The following is a 26,440-nucleotide window of genomic DNA, read 5'->3' on the forward strand; positions in this document are numbered from 1 at the left end:
AGGGGAGCTCGTGCCCACCCCCCTCCGCTATTGCACCTGGGGTATTGGGGGGAGCCAGGTCAGGCCCATGAGGTGAGAGGGCTCCATTCCACTCTGCCCCCCTCCCAGCTCTGGCTACTTAGCAGCCAAGAGGTCCATGCTGACTGCTTCTAGCTGCTGAATGGCCAGAGCTGGGTCAGCGTGGTGGGGGGGTGGGAATGGGGCCTCCTCACCTCATGGGCCTGACCCGGCTCCCTGCAATACCCCAGCCAGGGGCTGGGTGGGGCTGAAAGGCAAGGGAGCCCTGTTCCTTTTGAGTGCCTTCATGTAATACCGATTTAACCAGGGTTAATTTTTCACATGACTGGCCATTTTAAAAGTGCTCTGCAGCCATGCATGTGTGTCATGACACAGCTGTAGAGCACTTTCAGGGGCCAGATCACTTCAAAAATGTCACTTCTGTCTGTGCCCTTGGTGAAAATTTGTTGTGTTTTGCGAGTAAGCAGTAGACAGAAACACCTGTGCTAAGTCAGTATTACACATATGAAATATTTAAGGGCACCTATACACATGATTTGAGGCTGCTCCTATTAATTGAGTCTGCTGGAGTGTGGTATTTACTACACTCCAACAGACTCCAGAATCTCCATGCAGATTCCAGCATCCTTGTGCTGAAAAATGGTGGCAGGGGGGCATTAAAACTTGTTGAATGAGCTTTAGTTAGTGCCCCCACCACCATTTTTTAGCACAGAGATACTGATCCACATGATGCTCCGGGTGCTTTAATTAGAGCTGTTCTTGGAGGCATTCTAATTAAAGCACCCCTCTCCACCCCCAATCTCCTGGAGCGTGCGTATAAGCACCCTTAGAGTTCCAATACCAGCTTTTACAAGAAAAGTAGAATAGTCTGTGAAATATTTATTCTTGAAGGTCATGTCAAGAGTAGAATTTAGAGCTAAATCTCAACAAATTTGTATTAACTTTAGGTACTGGTATTCTGGAGACCTCATCTGTGTTTTCAGTTAAGGCTCAGTTCCATTTCAAGTTGGGATAAAAGTTGGGAATCAACATCTTTGTTATGGGAAAGGAGAGGTGGGGGGTGGGGAGAAAATAATGTTTTGCCTTAACTTAAAGCATTCTCCTCTGCAAACTTCACTATATGGTTATTACATGGCAGAGGTAGCCAATATGTGGCACAGGCAACCTCTGTGTGTGGCATGCAGCACTTCAGGGAGGGGTCAGGCACTGCTGGGGTAGAAAGACGATCAGCAAGTTGGAAAGGGAGCATAGGGAAGGGAGTAGAAAGCAGGGCAACAGATCAGTGAAAGGAAGAGGAGTGGATGGGCACTCAGGGAGGATATGGAGCTAATTTATAGCATGCCAGCCAAAGAGTGGTCTCCACTTTTACATGGCATTATCACAGGGCAGAGAGAAGGTTGCTCATTTTCTTGCTCATTCCATCAATGTGTATGTAATATTGTCTTTCAGCGGAAGTTCTGCCAAGGAGGTTCAACTCCCTTCTTTGCTCCATCCTTTTCCACTGTGGCAGAGGGTTATGATCTGTGCATCTTGGGTCTCTTCTGGGATCTCTTTTTGGTCTGAGAAGAAGGCATATGAAGGGACAAGGAGGATTCTCATTATGCCCCCTCCTGTTCTATTAAAAATTGAATATAGATAGGGACTAAATTCAATTTCCCTTGGAATATTTTTCTATGTTGTGGGGTTCATGTTCTTAAAAAAGAGTCCCAAGAAAAGCTATCAGAACGAGAGTCTCCATACAGGAGACATCTGTTGAGATCCAGGATGAAGTTTCAAGGTTTTAGGAAACTGTGTAGAATATGAAATCACTATGCACAGGGGTTCCTCTCTTGGGTTCCTTAATGACCTGTAATCTGTAGGATCAGTAATATAGTTTTTTCGGGGATGAGAGAAGGAAGAGTTTGGACGAGATGCTAATGGGAAAGGCAGGGCTATACCTTGCACTCAACCTGTACAAATCATAATTTCCACACAGCAGGACACTTCCTATGTAATTAAGTGTTCAAGTTAATTGGTAGGTGTCGAGCCCCGCTGGTCCCTCAGCCCCCCCCACCCCGCCATGGGTGCCCTGCCCTGGCCAGCTCCGGCCCCTTAAGGAAAAAAAACCCAAGAAAAGCCCCAGGACTCTCCAGTCTTGTGGTGGCTTTGGGACTTTGGGGGGCTCAGGCAGAACCTCCCATGTGGCACAGGGTAGTGGGGGGCAGTAGGGATTGCTCCTGCAAGCAGGAATGGTGAGTCTGGGATTTTTTCATGTTTTTGTTTTTTCTTAAAGGGCCAGGGCAGCCATGGGGTGGGGCTGGGGAGCAGGGGGAGGGGGTCGGGGAGCTCATGCAGAGCCCCCCCCCATGCAGCATGGGGTAGTGCGGGGCAGCAGGGATCACCCCCTGCCTGCCACCATCCACTGAGTCAGGGCTTTTTTTGAACAAGTGCCAGGAGCTGGGGTGGGTAGAGCAGCTATTGTCAGGCTGGAAGAGCAGGCAGAGGATGGGCCTGGCCTGACTGATTTGGAAATTTGCCTGAATGAAATCAGGACAGTGATTCAAATTCGAATCACTGTCCCCCGAATCGGCCGAATCTGAAGCAAATACTAGCTGCTTCGCACAGGCCTAGTAGTTAGTAACTTGTACCTTGGCAAGCAGTCATCATTCTGGAGAGCACATGCTGATCTATGTGATCAGGAATCAGAGAAAATGGCTATAGAAGAAGATTATGTGGAGTACAGTATGATGTACGGTGAAGTTGTTCACCAAAGTGGTCTCATATTCTAAATACCTGGAGGATCATAACTGCCAAGTGTGCAATGGAATGCATGGGATTTTTCAATGACTGATCAACGTATTTAGAGTAAGCATTTTTGTATCTGTTTGAGCTTTTGTGTACTGCCATGATGAGTTTGTGCTGGAGATAATGCCTTAGATACATCCACTTCAATCAAATTATATACTATGTGATAAAATGTCTAGAAAATACTTCATATACTATAATGAAATGTTTGGAAAAATGTTTTCATAAAACATATTGGCTGTAATTTGTGCTCACTCAACTCATTAAAAAATGCACATTTCTGAGATAGACTTTTCTTTTTTGAACCTGGAGGATGAAAAGGTGGGAACTCATAAACTGAAGAAAGGAATTTGTATAGCAGGAGGTTGACCTGGGGAGCTACAAAGAGAAAGTGAGATGGAAATGGGCTAGGCTGTGGGTAGTGAATTATTAAGTTCGTATTTGCTGCTCAGTGTTGTTTGGACCCATGGTCCCTTTCATGTAGTGGCTATTTTGAATATGTGGGATAGAGGTGTCAGGAAAGAGAGAGAAGGCTGGATGACAGTCTATTCCAAAACTAATTGTTTCTGCATGTGCATAACAAGACTGTGATTCTGAGCAGTGTGGCTACAATTTTGACCATTCAGGGTAGAATTCAGAAAGGCAACTATTTTGCATGCACCCAATATGGCAATATTCAATACCCAGGAAAAAACAAATACCAGTGGTAAATCGCAGTTTGCAAAGCAAATTACTTTTATGATAAAAACAAGTGCAATGAAGAGTCTCTATTTTTCAGTCATCTTTTCACCATCAGAGTCTGTGTTAGATCAGAGTGCTCCCCAGCTTCAGCAGTATTACTCCAGCAATATTTGTCACAATCCAAGCATCTATCACGGTATCTAATGACACTATCCTGTGGAGCGCCTCATGATATGAATGGATGACATGGCTTCCATGGGAGGCCTTTTCTATGTTCCTTGCGTTCACATAAGATGACCTCAGACTTTTGCTATTGATTAAGTGCTTCATGGCATCCCATTTGGGAGCCTGATTAGTCATCCCATGTTTGTGGTTATCTTTTGATCTTGAGATTCCTGAACTTTTGGCCGTTCCCTGGGAATGCTGGCTATGGGGTCACCTCAGAAGTACACATCTGCAAAGGAATCCTGGCTGCATGACAGCACAAAAAGAGTAGGTAGCCATTGTGAGAGCAGTGTCAGACAGCAGTGGTCTATGCAACCACTATTTTGCATTAAACTTTCATTTCAGATCAAACAGAGTCTATGCTTGCCTGGCAAACAAAACACCATGACCATGCAGGTAGTCTTCCTAGTTGCTCCTGGGGAAGACTGCTCTCCTGGCACGGGGATAGTTCCTGCCAAGGTAATATACAGTAAACCTCCTACTTAGCTGCTGGAGTGGGAGGGTCTTGGCTTTAAGCGTACTTTATGGAAACAGAAGACTCCTCCCTGGCTTGTCCCTAGGGCCTTATGGCTTAGGGGAAGCAATAATCGGGGGCATCCAAACCCCAAGCCTGGGGGCCTGCAAGTAGGATGCATGTCAAAGGTTTTGGATACATCTGAAGCCCCAGATGGAGGTGAAGGATGTTTGCTGGTAGTAGGGTCACTTATGGTTCTGGACTCTTGGATTTGGAATTTTTTTTGGCTAATTTGGCCTGGAATACAGAAATAAAAAAAAAAAATGCATTAACTTAACACACAGTGAACTTGCATATTTGCAAACAGGAGTGTAATATATGCATCATCGCACCCATTACGATGTAGTGGAAATCGCACTATGTAAACACTGGTCATTTCAATGCATAGTGACTGAACTTTAGCCAACTAAAATTGCTGTATAGACATGGCCTAAGTGTGCCTCTCTTGCCCTCCACTGGCAATTTTTACCTCAGGAAGGTGTTATTACCACCTGCTTGGCTGATCACTCATAGGTCTTATAATTTACTAAAGTATTAAAGAATATTTATGTTTGGAAAACTTGGGTCTAAAATGCGTGATTTACCTTATAATTGGGTACAGTTCAGATACAGAGCTTCACCAATAGCTCAGCTAAGTAGTTAAATGTTTTGCAGTATTTTCAAAGCACACCACACAATACCCAAGGAAATAGATCATTACAGGCCCTAATTCTTTGCACTCGACACTGAATCAGGTCTAAATTTATTTTACATGACAGAAGCCGAGAGAATATCAAACTGCCCTTGGAATCCGGCTTGTTGTTTAATTGGATTCCACTACTGTAGCAGAAGACCAATTTAAATCCTTGGGATTCAATGTATGTGACAGTCTGCCATTCTTCCTAAAGTAGTGCATCATTTTAATTTATTTATTTTGCTTTGATGTTTCCTGGCAAGTAATAAAGCATCAGGTCCTTACTTCTGAAGGTCTTGTTGTCATTTTCTTCTATGGAATCCTTACGTTTCAGAAACTCTTTTGCTGACACGCTCAAGCACAACAGTATTCATTTTAAACAAAGGGGCCAAAAGTTCCCAAGCTCAGCAAGAATTCTGGTCAGATACAATTTAAGATAAGCAATGCTTTGTTTGCATAATAAAAACCCACTAGTAAATGAGGATCATAATGCATTATGCTTCTTAGACTTAGCTCTTCCATTGGGTCCATAATTATGCAGAATAGCTTATACACTGTAATAAGCTGATCTTCAGCTAGGTACTCTTTTCACTGTACATACCTATTTAAAAAAAACAAACAACAGAACAAAACAGTAGATTGGGAAATAAAGGCACTGATTGCTTAACCATAATAAATAAACAGTGTTATGAAGCTGCAGATAAAAGCGCAATTTGGAAAATGTGATAAGAAATTAAAATAGGAGGAAACAGGTGTGAACAGGCTTTTGCAATAAGTTCACATTTTTCATTATTCTGTATTATGCTGCCTGTCCTGATCACTGTCACTTACACTGGATATAAAATGATAAAGTTGGAAATAATCCATCCCTAGGTTAATAAGCATGTTACTTAACAAAAAAAAAAAAAAAAGAAAGAAATTATAGATGGACACTTTCAGAAAAAAAATAACTGTCTATTAAATTTAAAAAGCTCATTAGGCTGTGAGAATGAGGTTTTTAAAATGTTATGTTTCAGTCCCTCTGTCCCAGACAGCAGTCTATTTTAATATCCAGCATGTAAGGCTTTTCTGTGCTTGGTAATATCCAGTGGAATGCATTAACTGTTATGATTGTTTAAATTGATTTTACTGTTTATCAGCTAGTATTGAGCAAATGGTAAGGATGCTGATAAAGCACTGTAGATTCGTCCACAAAGATCCTATCAGCTCTCTCATTCAATGCAGTTCTATCAAAGACATCCCAGTGTAAAGGACTTAATACACTGCTGGGAAAAAAATAGAAATGGTTTTATGTATTTATTGACCTTGGAAAGCAATGAATACCAAAAACAGTGACTGCCATTTAAAAGTCAGCATTTGCCAGAAGTTATCAGGGGTAACTCAGCTGCCCCATAGTCTAAAAGTTAGGTCACTAGTCTGCACTCAGAAGAGCTAGATTTATTTCCCTGCAGTGCAACTTTAATGTGCCTCAGTGCCTGCTTATAGCATAGGATAATAGCAATAATCTTATTATCCTGTGGGTGTTGTGTTGCTAAATAACTTAAATATTGTGAGGCACTCCAATGCTGTGGTAACAAGTGTCATATACATACTGTTAATGTCCAGACGAACCAAACACTTTGTGGTACCCATAGCACAGAACCAAGAAAAATTAAATGTTCTGTACGTTGGAAGGGCAAACATTTTGCTCAAGTGGCTTTGAGCTCTTTCTAAACCTACAAAAATGCTTGAGATGAGCTTCCCACAAATTAAAAATTATATGGATTCCAAGTCTTGAATTGGCCCTTTAAAGAATTCAGATTCAGGCTTCCCCGAAGTAGGAATTTGTAAAACTCGTATGCCCAAGCCACAGTCTAAAGAAACTATGACACAACTGTTTTAGGCAGAAGCAATGCAATACATATAATTTACCCTTCACAATGGATGAAGCTGCCCTAGGGCTGTCTTTTCTGCCAGTGCCCTGAATGACAGCTTTTATACACTTCTTTTAGAAGGAAAAAAAATCCCAATTGATTTTTCTGATAATTTTAGATGCTTTTGACTGGACTTCAGCTGTTGACTTGAAGTAAGAAGGCTGATGTGATGACCATCTTTTGAAATGTCATTAAGATGACAACCAGCGACTTAGAAAGCAGGGTAGATTTGCACCTTTATAGACTAAATCAGCAATGGATAGCATAAGCTTTTGTAAGCAGAGGGCTTACTTCATCAGATGCTGTGAAAGGACTGCTAGGAGCAAAGCTGCTAAATAGAAAGCAGTGATTAGAATATAAAGAGTAGGGAGCGGGGGAAGAAAATGGAGGGGACACTTCTGAGCGAGGCCAGATGGGAGGCAATGAGAGAAACAAAGCAATTAACCCAGTGAGGGACACAAAATTTATAAATGCTAATCCAGGTAATAGGGTACGAATCTGTAGTCTCAGTTTTCTTTAGGCTAGATTTAACATAATCCAATCTGGATAGTTTTTTGTTCTGCAATTTCACATTCAAGTTCATTTTTCAGTCTTCTTGTTTAAGAACAGCCATGCTGAGGTGAATGATTGGAGAGGTTAAAGTGTTCTGCCACAGGCTTGTTTGTCTGTGTGGCATTCATGTTAGATTGCTATACATGTACGACTGGTGCCTCCTCAGTCTGGGGGGGCACCCGAACAAGCCAGTGGTGGCAGTGGTGGGAACGGGGCTGGCGAGCACCCGCGGAAGCCGGCAGTGGCATTAGCAGCAGGGACGGGGCTGGCGAGCACCTGCAGAAGCTGGCAGCAGCATCAGCAGTTGGGATGGCCCTGTTGCGGGGGGCACGTGCTGCCCTGTGCCCCCTACAAGCCTCCTGTGTTGGTATACATGCCTTCTACCATGTAGGGATCACTCCATCTGTCCAACATAGAAAGCAGAAGGGCACTGCAATGATGGCATGTATAATGTTGGTACAGGAGCAGGTAAATGAACCTAAAATGTTATAATCTGTTCTATTTGGTCAGTGATTATGTAGTCTGTGTTGACAAGGTGTCATACTTGGCATCTGGGTCTGGAGCAAGGACTGGTGCCTTGGTGATAAAAGGACTTAGGTAGCCTGTTGCTGGAGAACTTGCCATTGAGACTGAGACTAGATGCGTTCCCCATGGTTACCTTGAGATGGTCATCATTTTTCAGGAAGGGTTGGAGCCTATCAACACTGTGCCTGAGGTGTTCAAGCTGGGGGCTGCAGGTGTCAACCAAAGGAATTCTAGTGCCCTGTCTCAGGGTTGGTATTGTAGCAGGTTGGAACAGGCTTTAGGTTTTGCTCTGTTCATTTGAGTGCCTGCTATTTTAGGGTTGTATTGTAGTTATAGGAATCCCTGCTCCAGACCCCTAAGGTACACATCCCAGTCAGTAGGACCAGAGCAGATACATCTGTAGTAATGTAGAGCTTGGCCGTAGATCATGGATCTAATGGAATGCTTAGGATAAAGCTACTTGCCTAGAGTTAGTTGTAGTGGTCTGTTGGTTTCTGATACCATGTGTCGGTAATATGGTCCTTGCAAATGTTCACAGGGGTGTCCAAGAAATGAATTTTCTGGGAGGAGTATTTCACAGTCAATTTGATGGAGGGGTGGAAGTTGTTAAAAGTCCTGGTGGAATTTCTCACAGGTAAAACTCCTGTGAGTCCATATGATGATGTCATCAATATAACTTGTGTATACCAGGAGAATGAGAAGGCAGGTGTGGAGGAAGTAGACTTTATGGCCTATCATAAATGTATTGGCATATTGGGAGCCATATTGGGATGCATATATCCATGGCAGTGCCATTCATTTGTCAGTCTACGGAGCCCCCAAATATGAAATATTTGTGTGAGGACAAAATGGGAGAATATGATGGAAGTGGAAGCAGTGTCCTTCTTGGAGATATGTTCTTTATGGTTCATAATCCATCCTCATTGGTGTATGGAGATGTAACATTTATGGTAGCTAATATTGTGTTAGCTGGAAGCTTGCCAATGGAAGCTAGTTTCTTTAGGATTTGTGGTATCTTTCAAATAGTTGGCAGCTGTTGTAGCATGTGGAAATAGGATTGAGGGAACATAGCCAAAAACTCCCTTCATGATAGTTGCAATGCCAGGAACTGAGATGTCCGGGGTGGTCAGGTTTGAGGATCTTGCGTAGTAAGTTGCCTGGCCTGGTCTCCCAGAAGGTGGAAGCTCCAGCTGTCACTTCCTCCCATAGCTGCTGCCATACTTTCTACAGGTTGTTATGTCCTCTTTCCATTGAGCCATGTCCTTGGCTGTGCATAAACATAGCTTTAAAAAGGGAGTCTGCAGCAGCTTTTGTGCTCTAACAGTTACATTTGCACAATACGGTAGAGGTCAAACTTAATCTTAATCAGATCTCTCAAGCTTCGATTCTAGATGAGACGGGGTTAGAGTTAAAGCAGTTTTGCTGCACTTGTATTGCTGTGGAATCACACAGATGTAACAGTTGTATCCTACAGCTTGTACTGGTAGCATTTAATGTCAATGTGATTGTTACGTCTGTCCATGCATCTTGTCTTTGCTCTTAAATCCCTCCTACAACCCATTTCTAAAACTGCTATTGAGGCAGTTTCACATAGCTAATATTTGCAGTTTTTACTGGACATCCGATATACATATATGCCTATGCACATATGCTTTTGCACCCATCACATGTCACTTAGATTAAGATTGTCAACCCTTTGGAGCATCAAGAATCATATTTCATATGTAGCTGTACTTTACATACAACAGTACTGCACATACCACAGTGGAGCCCTGCAGTATACTTTTGGGGAGCTCTGCAATATACATTTCTCAACACCTTGATTATTATAATTAAATATTTCATTTTTGAAGCTGAGAGAAGGGTACTCTACTTTCAGAGAGCTGCAAGTGCTCAGTTGCATCAAGACGGACTATGTGGATAGGTTAAAGATTATGTTGGGATTTTCAAGGCAGTGAAGGAGATGCAGTTACACACCATCTGCTTGTTTTCTTGGATAATCTTCTGGACTGTATCTTGATGTGTGTTTGTAGTAATGATCTCGTTACTCACAAATGGCTTGTTATAAAATGTAGCAGATATTAGGGCTGTACAAAGCTTTGATCCCTGATTTAATTTAGCAGAGATTTGGCCTGATTCGGTGCCTGAATCTCTGAACCCGAATCAAATCAGGAGACCCTTTCATCTCTCCAAATTGAATCGAAGCCCTCCTAATCGATTCAGAGAGATTCAGAAAGATTCAGCAATTCAGACATAGACACAGCTTTACATTTTTTTTGTATGTACCTCAAGGTACCAAGTGGCTCATGAACGCTGCAATCCTGGGGCGGATGGAGCATCCCACAGGAGCACAGGGGGTCCCCAGCGCACTCTCCAGCAGACCTGGAAGTGGACTGGGGAGAGTGCTGGGCCCTCCCTCCCCTCCCTGTGCCTCCCTGGCTTCGTGACTGGTGCCTCCTGGGTCTGGGGGGGGCACCTGGAGTCCCCCCACAGACAATCTCTGAGCTGAGTGGGGGGGCCCTACATGCTCCCCAGCGGATCCGGAAGTGGACCAGAAGTAGTTCCAGTCCACTTCTGGGTTCGTTGCCGAACACATGGGGAGACACCGCTGCACTCCTGCGGGACACTCCATCCGCCCCACCATCGCAGCATTCATGAGCCATGCCTGGTACCTCAAGGTATGTTGAAAAAACATTTAAAGCTGCGTCTATGGCTGAATCGCTGAGTCTCCGAATCGGATTTGAATCTTCAGATTCAGATTTGGCCGAACCAAATCAGGGACAGTGATCTGAATCAACAAATTGAATTACTGCCCGTGATTTGGGCCAAATCTGAATCAAATATGGCCCATTTCGCACACCCCCAGCAGACATAGATATGTACAGACATTATGTAAACATGTTGAAGGAAGATACTGGTATGTCTTCTCACTTAATATGCAAGGGCCTTTTTCCTTATTTTTTGCTTCCAATTTCTTTGCCTATTTATGCAGTCTGGGACTCCATTTGCAAAGCCATTAATGGAAATCACGACACTTTGATTTATAAGTCATTATTTTAAACATTAGGTTAACTTAAAGCATTTCACTGCTGTAAGGACCAGATTCCACTCTCACTCCTGCCCTGTTATTGCAGAGACATAATTTAAATGAGAACCCCATTACACAATATTGTCATTTTAAGGTATGTGAATTCAAGTATAAATCAAAGCTTTGAAACTACCATTTATAATTGTGTTCATATTTTATCTCAGAGTTCTTATTTATAAATTCTGATCAGTTTTCCCCCACATCAGCCTGGCTCTTTCTCTTCCTTTATGTTAAAAAGAAAAGTTCCATGAAGGACTACAGAAATTAGCATTTTGCCATCGATTGGATACTTCTGCTGCCATGGCTTTATATAACATAATGAAGGAAATAGAATTCCTTCCAAATATACACAGACACACTATACTATTCATTTCATCTCTCACTTAAAACAGCAGTTTGCTTATACCTTCAGCTTTACCACTTTCCTTTATCTTCCCAATTTCCTGAGACAACAACAACTAATAACAATCATAATGGTAATAGTAGTAGTAATAATAAGAATGTTTTAATTAGACCTATTCCATTTGACTTCATCTGAGCAAGTCAGGTCACACTGGGGTGTCTACATGAGCTGTTGTTCTTTTGCTTAAACTTAGGCCCATCAGAAAATGTCAGTAAGAAATATCCCAAATGTTTGGAGGGACTTGGCAGGCCAGGTTCTTTGGGTAGATGTGATATCTTTTATTATACCGACTGAGTAGCTGGAAAAGTGTTCTTTGCAAGCTTTTGGGTGCAATCGCCCTTCTTCAGGCCTAGGGAGTCTTGGTCCTTTTCATTAGCATTCACAGCACTATTGAAAAGGTCATGGCATCTTTATTCAGCATTTGGCTGTCCTTCCTATTACAGCAGGACTCCTCTTACTGGAGAGAATAGTCCAGCGCTTTTTGATTCATGTGAGTAACAGCTATTCACACTAAACTGAAGAATTAATACAATGACTTTTCATTCAATGGACCCTTGATTTTGACCTGTAAAAATGATTTCCTTATAACAATTATGCTGAAATTTATGGCATGTCTTTTTTTCCCCAAGTTATTAATAATTAGGGTTTAACCATTTCTATTTTTATTTCCTACCAGCCACATTCACACTTGTTCTGTGTAGTTAAATTATTACTTTTTACAATAAGACCACTTACTGGGCCTTTAACTTTGATAAGCAGAAAATGTCTCAGCCATGAATGGAACTGCCAGTTCCTGTAATCACTGTCTATTCAAATCACAACCATTGAGGTTGAATGTAATAGTTGACATTAGCAAGCAAGAAAACAGACTTCACAGTTTCATTAAAAGTCAGCATAACTCTGGGTATGGTGTTGGCTATCTCCTCATATGACCCCCATTGTCATGTAAATTCTGCAGGTGAGATTCTATGCTGATTGTAGCCTGGACAGTAGAAGTTAATGTAGTTTTAAGTCCTCTTGTGAACCCTCTTCATCCAGCAGTGCTCTGGAGTCCAGAAAGATCAGCTCAATCTAGGGAGCCTTAGGATGCCTGGTTAAGTATTGGCAGCCGCTCCCACTTCGGGGCCACAGCCTCATTTTAGAATCTCCTCAGCTAACTGGGAACTTGTAAGAGGACACTCAGAAGATAGCCTTATAGCTGTGCCGCATAGTGCCTGCAAGGGAAAAACTCTCCCTTTACCACGGCCATTATGGTCCCATGTGTGCTAGATAACATGAATGGAGGGGAGACAAAGATCTCATCTTGTGTTTGTTTTTTATTGTCCTTTTTTGGTCCCTTTCTTATGAGGGGTGTTCATACATAATGCATAGCATTTGTTTCCCACAGGAGATCAAACAGGCTTCATGTGTTGGTAGACGAGGTTCTTTGGGTAAATCTGATATTTTTTATTAAACCAACTCAGATAGTTGGAAAAATTCTTCTTAGCAAGCTTTCAGTTTTAAATACCCTTTGTCAGGCTAAGGAGGCATCTGCAGTTGGTGTGTACTCTTCCTGGATGGAAGGAATAGTAAAGAAGCCAGAGGCTGGTCTGCATGCAAGAAAGGCAGTCAGTGAAGATGTAAATTGAGGAGTCAGTAGGTGAGAAACAGGCTGGGGTGGGGGGGATGAACGTAGCTGGTAAATAGTGGAGAGGTACCTGGGGAGTCAGATGTTAGGAAGGTTGTAATGTGTCACAAATTCAATGTCTACATTTAGTCCATGATTTTTTGTATCTAGGGGGTTCATGAAGTGAAGTTCACAGGTTCATCTGTGAAAAGTGTTTTGAAAATTCCCTTTGAGGATTACAACTGAGATATTGGAGAGAGAGTAGTTTTCTTGTGAGAAATGTGCCTCCACAGGTAGTTGGGTATTCTTGCCTTTAATAGATTTCCAGTGTGTGTTCATTCTGGTGCACAGTTGTTGTTTGGTCTCCCCTACGTATTTTCCATGAGGGCATTTGGTGCATTGGATGAGAGATATTATATTTCTGGAGGTGCAGCTGTAAGGTCCGGGAATACTGATGGTTTTGTTGTGGGGTGTAGTAATTGTGGGGGTGGTGGAGATATGTTGGCAGGTTTTACATTTCTTGTCACGGCATGGTCTGAATTTGGTGTGTTTTGGGCTGTAGGAAGTTTGCTTCTGGTGATGAGACTACCAAGGTTCGGTGCTTGATAGAAGGCTAGGATAGGTGGGTCTTGGAAGATCTCTTTAAGAATTGTGTCTCCTTCTAGTATGGGTCGCAACTGTTTGAGGATTTTCTGTATAGGTTCAAGGGAGGGGGTGATATGTCATAACCAATGGTGTGCGATTCGGGGGGGAGGGGAGTTTCCTTCTATAGTGCAGCAGTTCTTCACGTGGTATCTGGATGGCTTTTTCAAATATGTGATCTATCTCCAAGGAGGAGCGTCCTTGTTAAGTGAAAGCCTTTTTGAGATTTGTGAGGTGGCAATCCTGGGTGTTCTCCTCAGTGCAAATTTGGTGGTATCCAAGGGCTTGGCTATATATTACACCATTCTTGGTGTGTTTAGGGTGATTGCTGGTAATGTGCAGATATGTATGTTGGTCTGTGGGTTTCTTGTATAATGTGGTCTGTATTTTACCATTCTGGATACTGATCATCATGTCTAAAAAGGAAATGTTGGTGCTGGAATACTCAAGAGATAGTTGGATGAAGGGGTGATGATTGTTGAATTTCTGATGGAAATCAATCAGAGATTCAGTCCAAAAGATGATGTCATTGATATATCTTAAGTATAGCATGGGTTTGATGGTGCAGTCCTTGAGGAATTCTTCTTCCAGGTGGCTTATACAAAGGTTGATATACTGTGGGGCCATTTTGGAGCCCATAGCTTTGCCCATGGTCTGGAGGAAGTATTGGTTATTAGAAGTGAAATAGTTGTGTGTGAGGATGAAGTATATAAGGTCAGTAATATCTTTGGGTCTATACTCTGAGTTGTCATCTTGCTTTTGTAGGTATGTAAGGCAGGTTTGGATGCCACACTAGTGTGGGATGTTGGCATATAAGCTGGTAACATCCATGGTGGCTAAGAGGGTGTTGCTGGGAAGGTGGTCTATGTTTTTAAGTTTTCGTAGAAAGTCTGTTGTGTCTTGTACAAAACTTGCTTTGTGGGTGACAAGTGGTTTTAGGATTGATTTGATGAAACCTTATATTTCCTCAGTTAGGGTTCCATGGTTGGATATGATGGTTATGTTTGTTCATGTGTTGGTTGCTTTTGGTCACAACAGGCCTGTTTTCAATTGACAATAAAATAGTAGAAGAATACAAACTCCATGACCAATCTCCAGCCACTTAAATATGCTCATCATCCTATCCACTGAATTAAATTTAACAAAGTACAAATTTGGTTAGAAGTCAATTTTCTAATATTCAAGAATTACTTTGAGCCAAAGTGCCCTTGGGACCTCAAGGCACTTGGCTTTCATTCATATATAGGATATATTAAGCATCTTTTAAAAACCCACTTTCCTGGCATCTTATTCAGCTGTATTGTGGAACTAGCTCATGCTGAAACAATTATTTTAGTAAGTTGTCTCACACAGCCTGAGGATACATTTTGATCATCCATGGAACTGAAGGGATTGATCCCAATCCTTGTGAACAATCCCTCAATCTGTGCTTGCTGTTGCATTTTTTTTGTCTTCCTGCTAAACACTAGAGGCTGGATAAACTTAGCAAAGCTCCTCTATGTTGTCTGACAAAGATGGGCTCAGCATTCTTTATGGTCCCTTCTTGTTATCAGAGTAACTAAACTGTTTGCTGAAAGAATGTTACTTAACCATGTCAATCAAAAATGCATTCCAAACTTATTTTTATTTCTACCAAAGAAACAAGAATTACTTCTTCACTCGTGCAAAAAAGTTGTGACAAGTATTTGGAGGGACTAAGGGCAGATTGCCATTGAAAAGGAGTGGGCTATATACCATATTTACCTGAAACCAAGACAACTTTGAATTTATGATGACCTGCCAATAATTAGTTCTAGACATGGAGAATTATGAATGTATCATTTCTATATCTAGAAACCAATTATTGGAGGGCTGTTTTAAATTTGTCCTCCTCACTACTGTGGAAGGAAACAGTGGAAGGGAGGCAAACAGTGGGGAAAGGCAGAGGTGGGGGGAGGCAAACAGCATGGGGAGAAAGTAGCCTGACTCCTGCCCCTTTCCTACTCCATTGCCTGCAACCCCCACCACTTACCCCTTCCATGATTGCCTACCTGCCACCTGCTCCACGTCCTCTAACACCTGCCCCCTGGACATGTGGCCTTCAGCCACCTGCCGTCCTCATTAATTGCCTCTCCATTTGCCACTCTCCCACCACATCTCCCCAACTGATCCAGACATGCAGAAAGCCCCAAAGCAATGCTTGCCCTGAGCTTAGGAACTCGTTGTGTAGGGAGCCCCAGTTGGCTGGGGACAGTGGCAGCACTGCATGGGTTCCTCTTTCCCCACCCCTGTCTCCGTCAAGGAGGAATCTGCAGAGCGTTGCTGCTATCACTAGCCATGCTGGGCTCCCTGCATCACTGCTCCCCAAAACTTCCAGCTGGAGCGGTGTGCTTCTCAGCTGACACAGGCATGGAGGCAGGGGGCCATAGTCATTCCTGACCTGCTCCTGCTCCACTGCAAGGAGCTGCTGTGGCAGCTCACAGATTCCTCCTTTCATCCTGCTCCTGGACAGTGGTTAAGAAGAGGGGGGAGGAATCTTGGGAAGGGGAAGAACCTGGGCACAATCCCCACTGTCTCATCCCCACTGTCCTCAGCCTAGCCAGGTTCCCTGTATAGCCGTACCCTAGCTCTCAAATGAAGCAGTCTGATACTCAGTTCTGAGATGAGGCTGAGTTTTCCCTATGTTAAATGGGGAAAAGAAAAACTCTGGTCTTGGAATCAAAGAAATACAGTAAGCGGAGGAATCTATCTGCATGCCAGGAAAATGTTTTATCTGATAAAGAGTCGTATGTATTTGAACTTATCAGTCAAATTTATTTTATATTTTTAATCTTTAAAAAATTCAGTAAGTACTGTTAATTTCTACGAGAATCTGAGATCAGCAGAGGCACCAAAAGGTATATGGGTGTTGTGCTAAATACATTTATGTGATCACAAGATTGACCAAGTGTAAGAGTAGATGAGAGACGAATTTGAATCAGTAATATTTACAAATGGGAAGCTTTGTTATGTAGCTCCCATAAATTGAGATCTTAGGTCAACTTGAAACTAATCTCAGAGATTAAGAATGGTATAGAGGTTTCAGGTTAAAAGAGGATGTTGGACATAGTTTATTTGTTACCTAGAAGAATTATATCTCATTGATGCTGATGTTAATAATAAAAGCAAAAAGTGGTTTTGATTAAATCAAGACCCAATATATAGCAATAAGACATTCTACTTTGCCTCAGTTGCATTTATGAAAATCTGAATATTTAAAGGGAACACTTCTTCTTAAGTTATCATAATATAAAAAGGCATTGCTTCATAAAAATAAAATGCAGCACCATAACTTTTACTAATGTAATCACAGGAATTATGTGCAGTCTCAGTGGCACCAGTGTTTTACTTGCACAAAGAGCATTACGTTGATGGGTGAAGTATTGTTTTCTGCTTTAAAATGCCATTAAAGAAAAAAGTGACCATTTGGGGATAAGCATAACTCAACTACTTCAGATTTGTTTACCACACACTGTATTTCCTGCTTGCTTATGAATATTAAGTATTGGTAAATAGTAAATAAACTCAAGATATAACAATAGCGTTATGCTATAAACTGCTGGTTTGGAAACAAATGTGGGGCCTGCCATTTCTAGCCCGCAGAAAAGTATAGGTGTATCAACTGTTTTGGCTAAGGCTATACAATGGAACGTTTCAGTGTAAACAGAAATAAAAAAGAAAAGAAAGGGGAAAAAAAAGTGTTGAGATGTCTTTCTTTTCAGCTGACCTAGCAAATCACCTTGTGGCAGGGCACTGTTTGTGCCTGCCACTTTAAGGGCCTGGCAGCTGCCAGGTGCCTGATGAGGGCAGCCATTTTGAATCTGGGGCTGCCCATATAAACAGGACAGGAACAGGAAGCCAGGCAACAACATCACCTGGCTGGAGGGCTGCTGGTAGTATCTGGAGGTAAGGGAGGAGCTGTAGGGGATGGTAAGGAGGCTCTTGGTCCTGGTTCTGGTCCTGGGCATGACCTAAAACTGGACCCTGCTGGGAGTGGGTGGCTGGTGGGGCTCTCAGTGGCACGGGAACCCCCAGGAAATGCCAGGCCAATTACCACCCTGGTGAAAGGTGGATTGGGGCACCTTAACCCTTAGCCCCCACAACTGTGTGGGTTACCCCTTGTTGGAGGGTCTGTAGAGTGGACCCCCAGAGAGAGAGAAAAGGCCGTACACTCAGGCCTGTCTGAACTTCCCCTGACTGGTCAATGCTGGGGCCAGGACTGGAAGGGTCAAAGGGCCAAGGGCCCACCGCAAGGAACGCGCAAGAGCTGCACACCTGGCTTTCTGACTGGCCTGGAGGTGGGCCAGGGCTAGTGAGCCAAAGGTCCTGGGGGGACCACACCCAAAGGGGAAGCGATTCAGGGAGCTATGCTGCCTAGTCTGAAGGTGGATGAGACTGCCTGAGGAGAGGAATCCAGGTGGGGTTCAATTAGGAGGATTCTGGGGCCTGGTGTGGGGGCCAGTGATGATGATAACATCTAGATGCCATCTGTGAGGCTTTGGCTGCAGTGTAGGGGAGGAATGGAGCCACAGATAGCGCCCCCTGGCATCGGGGTGGGAAATGGGCAGCCTCCTGCTTAATTACATCATTAACTAATTAATTCCAACAAGTCGTGGTGGGTGAGAACGTGGGCAGTTAGCCCAGAAACAGGTGGGCAGGCCACAGTTAAATCAGCCCTGAGAAGGCCCCCTGTTACACACCTGAAAGTCTGAAAACAGAATGAAAAAAAAAATGTACCCACAAGCTGCGTGGCCTGCCTGGAATAGTCGGTAGTTTGGTGTTCAAGACACTAACCCATGATGCAGAGGTCCAGGCTATAGTCCTCAGTTTGAGTCAAGCAGTGTAAAGACTTGAACCTGGGTTGTGCACAGTGCAAGTGAATACTATGACCCTAGTTTATTGGCTGTTCCTGGGTGGGTCTTTCTCAGTCTTCTCCTGTTGTAGCTCTTCACTTTGTATGAGCAATTTGTTAGGGGAGAGAGGGAACAAGGTAGAGACTGATTAAATAGCTCAATGTTAAAGTATTCAACTTTCCTAGACCTGGATCAACAGAGCAGGGACTTGAAACCTAGGTCTCCCACATCCCAGGTTTTTTGTTTTTTTGGAGATACTTTCATGTGCGAGTTGGGTGTCTGTAGAAATGTCATTCTAGGTATCAGAAAGCCTTTATAGACTAAAATTGACATCAACATTTGCATATTTTATATATTGTTCTTCCAGAAGTTACAGTTTTAAGAAATAGGCCAGTGAAAACCCATTTTTTCCTCTAAAGTATTCATGACAGCTCTGATTTTGTGGTGTTAGTAGAGCCCTTATCTAATCATTCCTTTTGTGTCTTCCTCGTCAATGTAACATTGTGTTAATGAAGTTAGAGCAGCAGTGCTCAATCTCTGGCCCACGGGCCTGATTTGGCATGTGGAGGCATGTCATCTAGCCCATGGGGCCCTCCACAGGTCCAAAAAATTAGTGGTGGGGGAGCAGTAGACTTGTTAATTGCTTCCCCTGATGCTAAATTTCTGGGTCCTCAAAGAGCTTTGCAGGCTGAGATAATGTGATCCTGCCTCAGCATGCAGAGTACTCTGTAGTCAGTCAGGGTCACAGCTCAGACCGGTGCATGGCCAGATCTGGGTACGTGGGATTGGGTGTAGCACACAGGTTCATACCTGTGGACTGACCCCAAACTCTGACCCTGTGCAGGATCCAGCCTGCACACCGGCCCTGTATCCCGTATCTCACCTGCAGGGTTAAAGTTTGTGCACTGCTATGTTAGAGGAATTGCAGGTTACAAGTAATGCAGTGGAACCTGCAGCAAGCATTCAAGGACTCCAATTTAAGGTATAGACCTGACCTGTCCTTCTGTAATTCACAGTATCAAATGGTCTAAATAAAATTTCATGTCCAAATGTTATTCCACTTATTTCACCACCTGCCACAAATCAGTGCTTGGACCTCATATTCAAAATGGTTGATTAGGCATGGCATTTTCCTTTCGTGAATTAGAGATGGATGCATTATTAATGAGTGAGAGAGCAAAAGGATGGAGTGAAAGATTGTGTGAATGATGGGCCAAAGGTATTCCTCCCAAAAATAAAGAAGAAAAAAGAAAAAGTTTGTCTTAAAAATCTTCGGTGGCATCAGGTTATGAGGCTATGAGTTTCTATTTGGGCATTTTATACCAGCATATACTTTTCAGTGGCATCCATAGGAGTTATGGGTGTATGTCAATGAGAGAAGAGACCTCTTAGTTTCCTTTAAAAAATAAATACCTTTTTTTTTTTTTTAAATGTAGGTACTAATTAAAGAAACTTCCAAAAACCATCACAGCATGTAAGGTTTCAAATGAAGTATCTAGCTGTCCTTGGGAGTATAAGTTTAAGGCAACATTGCTATTAAAATCTCTTTCAAGAGATTTTCATTTTTTCCTAAAACTTGGAAAAGAAGAAGTCTACATCATTTCCACTTCTGTATGAAACTGAGCTGGGCATGCAGCTGGCAGCAGTACTGATGGACTAATATAAATAGCCTCATATTGTTAAAATAGTATTGTGTTTGCTTTGCAACATTTGCTGTTTATTATATAATTTAATGTATGACCTGAAAGGGTACTTATGAAGATATGGAAAAGTCCTATTTATGTTTTTATTTCATTATGTTATATAAACATTAATTATGTTTAAGCATGTGAATAAAGACCTTAAGGAAAAGGAAAGAGAGAGTTTGTAGAGGGAAAAGTGAGCAGAACTACAGTAAATAAGCCACATGGACCCCTTTTGTTTCAAAGGCTAGGGATAAAAATTATACACAAACCAGTATAAGTGATTGGAAACCGTTTCACATCTGGAACACGACAGAAGTTCAGAGCACATAAATCACTTTCAAAATGGCCAAAACTGGTTTAAGAGGAGCTAGAGTGGATTTTAGATTTAACTGATTTAGGTTAAATTGGCTTATTGAACTTCTGTCCCAGATCCCCTCCAGACTCAAGTTAACTCAGTTCCCTAGCATCCCAGGATGCTTGGCAGCTCCCCCACAAGCCATGCCTAGCAACGTGAGCAAGCTACCCTTGGCCCAAGTTGCCTGCTGCAACCTAGCAGTGAGGCATGCTCTAGCGCCCCTCGGCTTCTGACCTGTGCTGCTACTGGCATGTGGCTGTATTTCCAGAATCAAAAGTGAATGTCTATTCACTTGCTTATTGATTCAGTCTATGCAGTTTTGACTAACCTGCAAAGATTGAATCAATTCAGCCTCAGGCTCTTTGACTGTCTGGACTTGGCCAAAAAGGGGAAAGTGTGTGTGTATGAATACATATTTAGAATCAACACTATATAGCTGAATTATACTGAAGGCATTGAGACTAATTCACCTATCACATACATCAATGTAAGAGTATCTTCACTGAAACTGTATGGCTTGAATTGACATAGAAACCAGCATAAGAACAAAATAATTGCCATTTTTACTGATGTTAAAGGTCTTTCCCTACTTATTTGCTGAACCAAGCTTACAGATTGATTGGTGCATCAAATTTTCATTCATTCTTTCTCCGTTGCATCTCCTTCCAGATTGTTAACAGTTGTGAAAATTACTTTAATTACTTTTGGGTTCACATAAAGATCTGCTACAAGCATTGATGTTATTCTGTTGGTCATACACATTTTTAAAAGCAGTGTTTTCTATAGGGCCTGTCAGTCATAGACAGGGTTTCCAACCCACGGATTTTTTTTTCACTGACAATCTGCTAACTTTTTACTGACAACCAAACTGTTCTATTGACATATGGTTTATGCAATATAATGTAATCCTTCAGCCAGGCTCTGGGTGGCAGTAAGAAGGGATGATTTCAAATTTAGGGGTTTAACACAAACCATAGTAGACAAGTTTGGTTGTCACTAAAAAGTTTGCAGATTGTCAGGAAAAAGAATTGGGTTGGGAATTCTGCTTGACATAGTTTTAAATCTGGTTACCTTCATCCCAGGGGTCCCCTACTCACCCTCCCACCCTGACCACCCACCTCACCATGCTGCCCCATTGCAGTCCAACTTTTAATTTTAACTCTGCCAGGCCCATTGCCCCCATCCTAGAAGAGACCCTTTCTGACACATTTCCATTCTCCTGGCTTCATAACTCTGTCCTGGTCACATCACTCCCTTCCTGTCCTGCCCAGGGCTATACAGCTTTTTCTACCTGTGAGGTGAGCAGTGTTACAAGCAGGAAAAAGGATGCAGCAGTGCATAGCTGGGGGCACGGAGGCTACATGGGCAACAAAGTCCTGAGCTGAGCTGACTGAGCTGCCATTCAGACACCAGGTGCTGCTGCTCTTCTATCTGTCTTTCAATAGCTGCTTGTTCAGATGATGGATCTTCAATCAAGCTCTCAGTCACTTAATTTTTTTTTTAATGGACATCATTTTCTTAAGGAATGTTTATAGTCCCCCCTTACCCCCTCCCAGACTGTCCGTAAATTTATAGGCAGTTGGCAACCCTGGATAGACTCTTTAAGTCAGTCAATTCTAAGGATGCCCTGGCCTTGAAAGGGAATGAGACTTGTCCTAAATGGATCTGTCTTTCTCTTGGCAGATGCTTTGTTCATAAAGTTTGATGGAGCCTGTATAATTGCTGCCTTGCATTTGGTACTTCAGACAATGTTGATCCCATTTCAGAAAAGTATATTTATGTTTTACAGTGGACAGTCAGCCCTATGCAGTACGTAGGAGCCATCTTGGTTTGACCACATGATCAGGAATGATACGGTAAGGCTTTCCCTTCATTTTGTAATTCTTGTCCTATGTTCTGAACTAGTATGTAAAGGTTGTTCAGAGCTACTCAGCTAAAAACCAAGCCATCCCTGTGCATATTCTTTGATTTCATGGGTACCTAGCAAAATAAATTATTCCAAGTGTTGGTGTTTGGGTTCATTTTCTCTAAAAAAGCATGTACTTTATGAAGCTCTTCCTTTGTGAGGTGTCCTTAAAAAACATTTGTTTTCCAAGTTATTGCAAAGTGGAGTTAATGAGCTTTTATTGAGTTGTGAGCCAGAGAGCCAAGTCCTTAGATTTGAACAATTTCTCCAAGAAGAATCACTGCTTTCATTTTCTTCAAAGAAATGAAGAAAATTGAATGCAGAGGTCTTATTGACTGGCTTAGTCATACAGTTACCAGAAATTAATGCTACACTTTTCATTGAGAATGAGCAAAACGCTGCGTTTTGGCTTTGATGGAATTATTTAATATTGGCAACGTATTACAGTATAGTAAATATTTTAATTCTTCATGGAGAAATAAATGTGTGTTAACTGGTGACACACGCACTAACTCTGCATGTCCCCTTTATCAGACTTTATAACGGCATAAAAAATAAACTACTTAGCAGATGCTCTACTGCTAATCTCATGGGTTTATTGCTTTTACACTTTTTTATTAAGGCATTAATTTTCAGAAAATATTCAGCCTGGAGTATTCTAAACGCCTTTCTGAAATTAACAGCTATCAGTCTAAGAGAACAGCACCTCCTGGAAACCCCATCTAGGAGTCTTTTGGATATTTTTGTTTCTTTTTGTTGTTTGACTGAACTGTGAGTTTACTTTGGGGAATTTGCAAAGTAACTTACACATGCTGGGATCGGTAATAAAGCCCTCCTTACTAGGCTTATGTACCAGTGCTGCAAAAAGCCTTTATTAAGATTAGTAGTATAAAGATTCAAACAGCATAGGCTATTCCACTAGTTAATAAGAAATCATTGGTGTAATGATGATATGGGTTTTGTTTGTTTGTTTTGGAAGTAGTTGGGTAAGAGATTTCTAGGTTTAAAAGGTGTGGGGTTTTTTTGTTTTGTTTTGTTTTACTAAAAAAATGTCAATTTAGGCATAGTTTCATGGGAATGCATTTTCTCACACATTTAGTCTGGTTCAAGTGAAATATTTTGATGTGCTATAAATAATTCTGATCCTCATCCTTGAAGCTGGATTTCATTGTTTCATCATGGATCAGAACCTAATGTTCTCTAAATCTCCCATTCTCGTATTGTTATAATAACATAACTATTATGTTGCTTCTTTCAAAGTCACATACATGGATTCATTCATAATCCTTCCCCCTGCATTATAAGTCTCCTCTCCCATTATTCAGAAGGTGTTTTTATCCTGGCACATCCTTATTTCTGGTCTTCTGCTTCCATTTTGGCAAGTTATTTTCATTTGTGACTTCACAAATGTTTTCCTAGTAGTGATAAAAGAACTACGTAGTATGTAAGTAGACATTTTCAAGCTTCATTTCAGCATTTCACCAGGCCACAAATGATTTATTTATGGTTATGATTACATACTACCCAAAACACCACTGGTCTTTACTGAAATCTGTCTCTCTGATATTATGGGCATGCTTGATGCTTTCAACATAGCAACAAATATGTGCTGTGTAGAGGCAGGCTGCTCAATAAGGAGCTGTACCTTCCTATGAAAAGATCTGAGTCAATTCTCTCTTCCTTCTCACTGAAGAATTGTGCCTATATTCTGGCACAACCCTTTCTGCTGTTTCCAATACCTACTTGGTCCTATTGCAATGCCATGTTTCCCCTGCAATCCTGACACCCTTCCCTAGAATATAAAGGCCTGTTCTGAGGTGCTGCCTCCTTTCTGTGCCTCATTGTAATGGTTTATCAGCAGCTCCTCGATTGTACTAGTCAAGGACATGATCAAAGACTGGTAAGAGTTTGCCTTCTCACCCCGTGAAAGTTAGTGCAAACTAAATGCCATACATAAGTGGCCTGACTTTTCAGATGCACCAGCCCTCTGCAGTACTACTGTGTGTACTTGAATATAAGATGATCTCCAATATAAGACAACCACCAAATAATTAGATTCTATATATGAAAAAAAAAATGTATAAATTTGTTATAACTTTCTCGGTATAGAATTTAATTAATGGAGGTTTGCCTTGAATTTGATCCCTTCCCATTGCTACAACATGGAAAATAAATCTTGGAGGTCAGATAGTCCCCTTGCCCATTGCCCCTCAACATCTTCCCACTGCAGCCTCCTCGTCCTCCCTTTACTGTGAGACCCTGCTCTCCCTGGGCACATGAAAGTGAGGGGCAAATTTGAAAACCCTGATTTTGAAATAAACATGCCTGTAGTCATTTGCACGTAGGCAAATTACTATGGGTACCCATACACTTCGTTCATCCAGAAGTGATGTATTTTACCATTTTATTTTTTTTTTAAACTCCTGCAAGTTTTAGGATAGATACTCCATAAACACACTTTTAAACAGTAATTTTCTGCCTACTTATAAATAATACAAACTTTTTTTTGGAAAAATCTATCTATGGTTATACATCTCTACACTCTGAGTATCACTTCCCAGAGAAAAAAAAAAAAACCCATTACAAAATCCACACCCGTGCTGCCTGCATGCCTGTACAAGGGTCTGCTGGCCACCCAGACCCGTTACAATATTTGCCCCATGTACCACACACATAGAAATGCTGGCTTCTCAGACCAGGCAACACATTCCTTTCATCCCTACCCCCATAGTAAAAACTATGAATGATATTAGGCCAAAGCCAAAAGGCCCACAATTGATGGTATAAATTCATTAGGCTGGGCTCTAGCAGACTCAACAGCATTTCAAGCCATGGTTGCTCCACAACCCAGCACCTCTCAGTATGTGCATGTACTCCAGATATTAGGGCTGTGCGAAGCTTCAGTCCCTGATTTGATTTGGTGGAGATTTGGCCCAATTCGGTGGCCGAATCTCTGAATCCGAATTGAATCAGAAGACCTTTTTATCTCTCCAAATTGAATCCTCCAAATCAATTTGGAGAGATTCAGAAAGATTTGGCCGTTCGGACATAGGCACAGCTTTAAATCTTTTTTCTATATCCCTATAGGCAGCAGGTGGCTTGTGAATGCTGCAATGCTGGGGCAGATGGAGCATCCCACAGGAGCGTGGGGGGCTCCCCAGCATGCTCAGCAGCAGACCTAGAAGTGCACCAGAAGCATTTCTGGTCACTTCTGGGTCCACTGGAAAGCGCATCTGAGGGCCCTCCATGCCATCTGTATCTCAGTGACTGGTACCTCCTAGGTTTGGGATGGGCACCCGGGGTCCCCCTGTGGCCACTCACCAAACTGGGGGGATGTGAGGAGGGGTGCCCAGCATACTCCCCAGTAGTCCCGGAAGTGAACCGGAAGTGCTTCCAGGTTTACTGCCGAGCACGTGGAGGGCCCCCCCGCCCCACCCTCCTGTAGGATGCTCCATGTGCTTCAGTATCCCAGCAATCAACAGCTGCACCTGCTACCTCAAGGTATGTAGAGAAAACTTAAATATATGTCTGTGTCCGAATTGCTGATTCTCCAAATCAGCATTGAATCTTCAGCGTCAGATTAGGCTGAATCAAATCAAGGACAGTGATCCAAATCAGTTAATTGAATCACTGTCCCTGATTCGGGCTGAATCTGAATTTGAATTGAACAGGGCTCGCTTCACACACCCCTACCAGATACCACCCCCTACTCCCCAAAGGATCCATGTGCTAATTAGCCTCCCACTCAACGTCAGAGGTGGCAGGGCCACACTAATCACATGTGGCAAGCTGAGAGAAGGGGTGAGAGAGAAATTCTGAGTGGACTGCTTGGGGCCTTGTTTGATTATATTTGCCAGGGATTTAAGGCTGGTGAGGAAACAGGAAACATTGGAAATGGGAAAGAAAGGTGAAGTTCAGCTGTAGGAGTGAAGATAAAGTTGAAATGTATTCAATGTAGTAGCTGACCATGATCTGAAAAAGAGTCGGCACTGAGAGGGA

The 26,440-nt window shown here is 42.3% G+C and overlaps 1 protein-coding gene across 1 annotated transcript in view; it reads left to right on the top strand.

Annotated features, from left to right (window-relative positions):
* Window positions 1-26,440, top strand: part of TENM1 (teneurin transmembrane protein 1) — a 1,265,690-nt gene that overhangs the window by 345,925 nt on the left and 893,325 nt on the right. The window contains exon 5 of the mRNA XM_059732824.1: window positions 22,325-22,391. The gene's annotated coding sequence lies outside the window, so the exon portion shown is untranslated. The remainder of the gene's footprint in view (window positions 1-22,324; window positions 22,392-26,440) is intronic.

Source organism: Alligator mississippiensis, chromosome 8 (assembly GCF_030867095.1).
Source record: "Alligator mississippiensis isolate rAllMis1 chromosome 8, rAllMis1, whole genome shotgun sequence".
Taxonomy (NCBI): domain Eukaryota; kingdom Metazoa; phylum Chordata; order Crocodylia; family Alligatoridae; genus Alligator; species Alligator mississippiensis.